This window comes from Petaurus breviceps, unplaced genomic scaffold, assembly GCF_028583685.1.
Source record: "Petaurus breviceps papuanus isolate PSGF00001 unplaced genomic scaffold, PetGlider_PUasm1.0 173, whole genome shotgun sequence".
In the NCBI taxonomy this organism is placed as follows: domain Eukaryota; kingdom Metazoa; phylum Chordata; class Mammalia; order Diprotodontia; family Petauridae; genus Petaurus; species Petaurus breviceps.
Genome location: NW_027185759.1, coordinates 17,166,052 through 17,174,181, shown reverse-complemented (window position 1 = coordinate 17,174,181; position 8,130 = coordinate 17,166,052). Strand labels below are relative to the sequence as shown.

At 44.4% G+C, this 8,130-nt stretch overlaps 1 long non-coding RNA gene across 1 annotated transcript; it reads right to left on the bottom strand.

Moving 5' to 3' along the window:
* Nucleotides 1-1,847: 1,847 nt before the first annotated feature.
* On the bottom strand, nt 1,848-5,448 carry LOC138157719 (uncharacterized). The gene is made up of 2 exons (XR_011167440.1): nt 5,025-5,448; nt 1,848-3,834 (listed from the first exon to the last, which is right to left on the bottom strand). It is a non-coding gene; the product is annotated as an uncharacterized lncRNA (long non-coding RNA).
* Nucleotides 5,449-8,130: the final 2,682 nt, after the last annotated feature.

The window sequence follows — 8,130 nt, the reverse complement described above, 5'->3', positions numbered from 1 at the left end:
ACAAAGCAAGTCACCCATTCCCTCATCCATGTGGGTTTTTTCCTCTGGAGATTACTAGGTCCAGGAGAGCCATTTGAGTGGCTCTCCATTCAGACTTTCTGCTGGACATGAGCAGTGAGTTATGTCTGTGCCATACCTATCAGGAAATCTTACAGGATTTTAACATTTGCATGAGTCTTGAAGGAAGACTTTTAATGCAGTATTTTACAATACTGAGTCCAATACTTTTGTATAGACAGTCCATTCTATTCTAGCAGCCCAGGAGTACACGAGTACACACACACACACACACACACACACACACACACACACACACGTGATCTCCTTTAAGCCTCACTGCAAAACTGAGGGGTAAGCATGATGGGCATTGCCGTCATTATTCGGTCATTTTCTTAGTCCTGTCAGACTCTTCATGACCCCATCTGGGGTTTTCTTGGCAAAGATACTGGAGTGGTTTGCCATTTCCTTCTCCAACTCATTTTGCAGATGAGGAAACTAAGGTTTAGTGACTTGCCCAGGGGTCACACAGCTAGTAAGTGTCCGAGGCCATATTTGTATCCAGTTCCTCCTGACTCCAGGACTGGCACTCTATTCACTGTGCCATTGAGCTATTTAAATAATGAATGCGCTGCCTTGGAAATTGTGGGTTTCCAACCCTCAGAATCTTCAAAAGGAGGCCAGATGGCAGAGTGGGGCAAAGTCTGGCTACAGTCAGTCAAAGACCAAGATGGTCTCTAAGGTCACTTGATATTATAGAACTCTGAAGTTCTTCCTTTCATTTAAATGATCACCAGTAGCTAGAATTATCTGAATATTTTTCATTGACAGGGCCAAAGGCTTCATTGGGATACTTACATTTTAATATTTGAAGATAATATGTCATAGACACATGGAACATGGCTATGTTTGGGAACAATTTTATTCTTTTGAACTTATTAGGGAGAAATAACTATAGTCAACTCCCAAGAAAAATAGTAATTATTATTTGTGTTGTTAAATTGTCTCAGTCTTGTCTGACTCTTTGTGACCCCGTTTGGAATTTTCTTGGCAGAGATACTGGAGTGCTTTGCCATTTTCTTCTCCATCTCCCTTTACAGATGAGGAAACTGAGGCAAGGAGGGTGAAGTGACTTGTCCAGGGTCACACAGTTAGTAAGTGTCTGAGGCCAGATTTGAACTCGGGAAGATGAGTCTCCCTGATTCCAGGCCTGGTACTCTCTCCACTGCACTATGTAGTCACCTACCCTGGGTATCACCATCCCCATTTTACAAATGAGGGTGTCAGTTTGTCTGAGACAAAGCCCATTCAGTGATTAAGGGCTAGGTAAGAATTACCCTCTGAGTTTCTGGCCAGAACAGAAAACAACTGCATTTACACTTACTCTGAGTCATCAAAAGCTGAACAATGAATAAGTGAGGCAGGCTTGGGCCAGGACATATTATTGGCCATTCCATGAAAGCCAGAGTGACTTGGGTTTAAAGGTATAGCCAAGTGGCTCCATTTGAATCACAGAGGGGTCTTTTCAAAGTCTGTTTTTTCAGAGCTATATTTCAAGAAATCATAAATGAGAACCTCACAAGACAAAGAGTTATTCATCCTAGTTTTTTTGAGAGGAAAATAATGATAAAATAAATAGGAAATTTTAAAAATCTAGCCCCCAAGCCCCAAGATATCTTACAAAATATAAGCCACCAAAAATTATATTCCTTTGGACAGAGCACCCACATGTTAGGGAATGACTCCCCACATGGACAAAGGGACCTGTTGCAGCAAGCACCCCAGTGTCCCCAGGGTGCCTGCTCACACAGGTTCTTGGATCTGCTTTGTTAAAGGAAAGCAACTCAAAATGGGTTAACAAGCTTACTTTAATCAGTCAGACATATATCGTTTACCTTGTTTAGGAGAAAAGGTCAGCACCCTGAACCTCAAAGTATACAGGCATAATTATCAAGACAGAAACATCAAGTAGACAGATTTCCAAACTGTCCAACCATTACATCCATACCCAGTCAACATCTGGGTTTCCACATTCTGGGTTTTTCAAAGCCGGGGAACTCTCAACAACGGCTTTCCAGAATTCAGATCAAATCACAGAATATTTCTCAAAGTGAGTCCCAAAACAAAGCTACACATCAGGGCTTATATAGCCTTCTCCTGGCTCAGAGAATGTAACAACCTTTTGGACCCACTGGCCAATCAAAAAGTATCAACTGAAAAACAAGCCTCCCACCCCAGTCTCCAGGTGCACTTTAGCCTAGGGGCAGGGAAGATCTTTAAAATTTACATTCTTGTTACATTCGGCCCCAAGATCTTTCATGCCCATAGCATAGACAATTTACTTTTGAATCAGCACCAAACATTTCCCAGGTCACATTTTCAAAGTACAGAACCAAAGTTACCAAAGTGGCTACTGGCCCTTAAACAAACACAAAGTACATAGCATTATCATCTCAATTCAAAACAAGTTCAAATACAGTTCTCTGGGGGAGGGGTATCCTTCCCCTCACACAGCTCCAGCCCCTGCCTCCAAGCACAGAGAGGGGGCTGGGCAACAAAACCAACAAGGTGGGGTCCCTGGGGATCCAAGGCACTTCATCCCACCCACCATAGTCACAAGTCCATCCTCCCCCTGGGTCCCAAACTGTGGGATGCAGCCAGGAAACACACTCAGTGCCCCTGCTTTGCTGCTCAGTTCTTATCTTTTCCTGTGGCTGAATTCCGAACTCCTGGGTTCCTTCTCCTCCCGCAGGCGGCAGCCGCTCCTGGCTTCTGCCCAGGTCCCGATGCAGGCAGCTCACCATTCCCGCTCTCAGCTCAGCGAAGTCCGCATGCAGGCCATTCTTCTCTCCTGCTCCACAGCTCCACAGAATCACAGCTACCACAAATGGGAAACAAACAATTATCCCAGCCCCCATACTTTCCTTTTACTCTGCAGATCCTGCTCACAGCGCCATTTTGTTGCAGCAAGCACCCCAGTGTCCCCAGGGTGCCTGCTCACACAGGTTCTTGGATCTGCTTTGTTAAAGGAAAGCAACTCAAAATGGGTTAACAAGCTTACTTTAATCAGTCAGACATATATCCTTTACCTTGTTCAGTTGAAAAGGTCAGCACCCTGAACCTCAAAGTATACAGGCATAATTATCAAGACAGAAACATCAAGTAGACAGATTTCCAAACTGTCCAACATCCATACCCAGTCAACATCTGGGTTTCCACATTCTGGGTTTTTCAAAGCCGGGGGACTCTCAACAACGGCTTCCCAGAATTCAGATCAAATCACAGAATACTTCTCAAAGTGAGTCCCAAAACAAAGCTACACATCAGGGCTTATATAGCCTTCTCCTGGCTCAGAGAATGTAACAACCTTTTGGACCCACTGGCCAATCAAAAAGTATCAACTGAAAAACAAGCCTCCCCCACCCCAGTCTCCAGGTGCACTTTAGCCTAGGGGCAGGGAAGATCTTTAAAATTTACATTCTTGTTACAGGACCACATGTCATAAAGGAAGATGAAGGTAGAGGAGAAGGAGGAAGAATAAGAGGAGGAAGAGAAAAAAAGGAGGTGGAGGAAGAGAAGGAGAAGAAGAAATAGCCGCATCATCCATCTCAAACTGGTTGGGTTCCCAGAGGGCAGCTACTGCTACTCATAGGTTGTTGCTTTGTCTTGACTTTTGTGTGAATTGGATTTAAGTGAGGCAGAGCTCCAAAAAGTCATCAGTCTCCCTCTCTCCATTGGAGTCCAGTGGCAAGACAAATGTCGAGATGACTGGTGATGACCCAGGGTAGTAAAGGCAGTATTAAGCTGGAAGGCCAGGACTGCAGAGAAAATATAGACCTGGGGAAGGAAGCGCAGTAGTGTCTTGCTCTAGTTGCCTTAGGGTTAAATTCACCCCTATGACCTACTCCCAAGTATCTCTGGCCTGCCCAAGGAATCCTACTTCCTATCCCGAAACAACAGATCAGGGCTCTGCACCTGAAACAAAGGCTTCAATCATTAGCAGGCCCCAGGGTCCTCTAGCCTGCCCACCTGTAATAATAAGAATTAATTTCACATTTTAAGGTTTGAAAAAAAAGTTTTACTTTTAAAATATCATCTCATTTGAGTTGTGGGCTAAGTGCTATTCCTATTTTTATTCCCATTTTAGAGATGAAGAAACTGAAGCACACAGAGATTAAATAATTTACCCCAATATCCCCCTACTAGGAAGTATCTAAGGTCAGACTTGAATTCAGGTCTTCTCGACTCCAGGCCCAGTGATCTATCCACTATGCTATCTAGCTGCCTCCTTTTAGTCTTGAAATTTTTTTTTGCTTTTTTTTTTTTTTGAGGGGGGAAGGCTAGGCAATTGGGGTTAAGTAACTTGCCCACGGTCGCACAGCTAGTAAGTGTTAAGAGTCTGAGGCCAAATTTGAACTCAGGTTCAAACTCCAGGGCCAGTGCTCCTTTCACTGCACCCCCTAGCTGCCCCTCTCCTGAACTTTTGATCTTTCAGGCAGTAATTTTTCTGTCTAAGCATTTTTTTAGACTTGCCATGTTATTAGAGAAAGGTCCTGAAACAACTCATTTAACCACTTTTGAAGATTTCTATGCACATTTCCTATGTTGAATATAAGAGAGAAAGAGCAAAGCCCACTTCTAGCAGACCCAAATGACTTTCAATTTACTTATAAGCAGTTGCATGTACTCTAGGGGAAGGTTTTGGAGGCAGTAGCCCTGACTCAGACAACTCAAATCACTGCCCTTGGACTCAGCTTCCTCATCTGGTACATCTCTGCAGTGGTCAGCTGAGCCTGTGGCCAGGCAGACACTCCTGCCACACCATATTTTAAGCCAGAACATCCTGAGATTCCTTCCACTGTTCAACCAGCTTCCTAGATAAGTTCTATGAACAGCTATGAGAGTAAACAAACTACTCTCAGGGTCACCAGGACACTGACTGCCAGGTCCTATGACCTTTGACACAGGCATACCCAAAAGAATAAGGAAGGCTCCAAAGGTTTTGTCAAAAGTCAAATTTCCCTTACCTTGTGAAATCAAATCAGTATTGCTCAGCCTTTTGGTGTCTTCTATGGCTAAAATTTCAAGCATCTTATACTCCAGCTCACTGGCAAACTCATCTCCTGGGGACCCACACAACACAGAGAATGAAAGCCCCCTGGAAATCAGAATATCCAAAGCCACACTGCTTTGTTGATAAGACATTACCTGCCTCTCTTGCTTACCCACATTCCAACAATCTACAAGAATTAGGGCAAGTTAAGGACACACGGGCCTCTCTGGGTTTTCCCTACTTTCCAATGGAATCTACAAACAGCCTCGGAATCTGAGAAATGCCTTTGGGAGGGCTTTTAGAAGTAGCTCCACCCTTCTGCTCCAATAATTCTGCTTTCCTAATCCTAACTAACAATAACTGAGGGTTCTCTTACTTCCCAGAAGTATACAGCTCAAATCTGTTTGCATTGTTTTTCTTATATTCAGCTAAACTTTCCTCCTAAAAATTCATCTCCATTGTGAGCACAAGTTTTGCCCTCTGGGATCAAGGCAAACAAATCTACTATCTTTTCCTCTGGCCTGCACTTCCAGTTCTTACCCAAACCATAAGTCATGGGATTGTAGAAGGGTATAGTCCGGGAGAAGTTCAGTGGCTATCTTGTCCTACTGTAGAGGTTAGGGGACCATAAAGTGTTGAGATATAAGGTTTATGGGTGAGTGCAACCCCAAAATACCAACATGCCAGATCTTGCTGAATGAATTTGACTTCAGTCTTCTCTCAGCCAAAGTAAAGCAAAGTTTATTAAAGATTCACCATATTGGGTGAATCTTAAGGATTCTCAGTACCTGTGAAACTTGTACTGGACAAGTGGGCCAGAATCATTTGACACTGACTGAATCTGCTCTAGAGCATTCTCTAGCACTCTCATACCTCATGGAGGCAAAATGGAGCTTATATACAGAAAGGTGTGGGAGGAATCTAAGGGTGGCCTAGGGGAGGAGTTTGGGGAGGGTCTTCAGGAGGAGACAGATGAGATCAGACTCTACTGATAAGAGATCAAAGATGGGTGGTAGCTGGAGGCTACCTGGAGATGAGACAATGGAGAGTTTCGGAGGATCAAGGGTGGGAGCTACCTGGACAAAGGAGGATTAGGCTAGTACAAAAGTTTGGGCCTGATCCACAATGAAAGGCTTATGGCCTTAAGAAAATGCCTCATTAAATGGGAAGATTCAATAAGAGTTCAAGGGGGTTCCCAGAGCCTGTACCTCATAATTCCCCCCTCAAACAAATGGGACCCAAATTCCTTAGGGGTAAAGGGCAAAGGTCTCAGCTTCTGAAAGTGCTCCCAGCTGGAAAGGAGTGTAGAGTTGTCCCTGACTCTCTAGGTCCCATTTAAGGGGGTAAGACTTCACATTCAAGGGGTTAGACAGCAGAACATGTCTGATGCCAGGTCCAGTGGGCTGGAGAACTTGGATTCAGTCAGAGGTTGGTATAACCTGAGTGGTCATCTGGAGGTTGATGGCTTGAACCCTGGGGGAGACAAACCTAGCAAGGAGGTTAAGCAAAGGAAGACCAAATAGGCACCAAAAAAAAAAAATAGAGAAAGGACAATTTCCCTGGTTGGAATTAAAGATGACTACGGCAAGGCCAAAACGCTGTCAAACATCCCTTTCCTTTCTAAATTGTTCCATGGACATTTAGCACATGGAAAGCAATAGCAGCCACAGAATCTAATAGTTTACAGAAACAGGTAACTCCCAAAGCCTGTTCTCTTCTTCCATCATCATAGAGAGTAAAAGATTTTTTTCTAGATTGGTTAAAGCTAGAGTGGTGGCTGATGAGGTATGGGCTCTGGGAGCCCCCTCTAGCTATCCTTGAGTACTTGAGGTACAGGCTCTGGGAACCTCCCTTGGACTCTTGATTAAATCATCCCATTTGATGAGGGATTTGCATGAGGCAATAAGCCTTATATTGTGGCTAAGCCCAAGCCTCTGTTATAAGATTTCCTAACCTCTGTTACTAGATTCCCCACCTATCAAAACATATCCACCCTTGCACTGGCCTAGCCCACCATTGTCTGTAGTCTCCAGCCACTTCCCACCCTTAATCACTCATTGACTTCATTAACTTAGCCTCCATCCTACCCTTAATCATTCATTGACCTCATTAACTCCTCCTGAAGACCCTCCCCAAACTCCTCCTCTAGACCACCCCTAGATTCCTCCCACAACCTTCTCTATATAAGACCCCATCTCATGCCATGTGGTGTGAGAGCACCATACAATGCAATAGGAGAGTGAGAGCACCATAGAAGGACCTAGCACAGACTTACTCTGTGGCTAATGCAAGTGAACTTTTAATATATTTTACTTTTCTTTGGCTGAGAAGACTCCAGTCAAATTCATTTGGAGTGTTGGTATTTTGGGGTTTCCAGAGCAACCCTAACCCTCTTAGTGGGTACCCTCTTCAGTGGCCAGTTTAGTTTTCAAAGTCTCAAAAGGTTAAGGACGCTGGGGTCTAGGGTTAGGGGTGATCAAGACCCCAAAATACCAACATGCCAGGTTCTACTGAATGAATTCGACTCAAGTCTTCTCTCAGCCAAAGAAAAGCAAAGTGCATTAAAAGTTTGCCATATTGGGTAGACTCTTAAGGAGCCTTGGTATCTGTGACGCTTGCATTGGGAAATTCTATGGTGCTCTCATACCTCATGGAGCAAGATGGGGTCTTATATACCGAAAGTTGTGGGAGGAATCTAGGGGTAGTCTAGAGGAGGAGTTTGGGGAGGGTCTTCAGAAGGAGTAAATGAGATCAGAGTCCAATAAATGAATGAAGTTGCTGGAGACTACCTGGAGAGGACAGATAATGGTGGTCGAGGCCAGCTCAAGGGTGGGAGCTAGCTGGATAATGGAGGGCCAAGCTAGTAACAAAGGTTTGGGCAGAGCCACAATGAAAGGCCTATGGCCTCATGCAAATGCCTCATCAAATGAGAAGATTCAATCAGAATTCAAGGGGGTTCCCAGAGCCTGTACCTCATCAGTGATCTGGGTGCCACTCTAGACAGAATGAGTCAGGGCCTTGAGTAGTAATTAATGGTTGCAGTCCCTCCCAAGCTTTGGGTTTAACTGGATATAGACCAC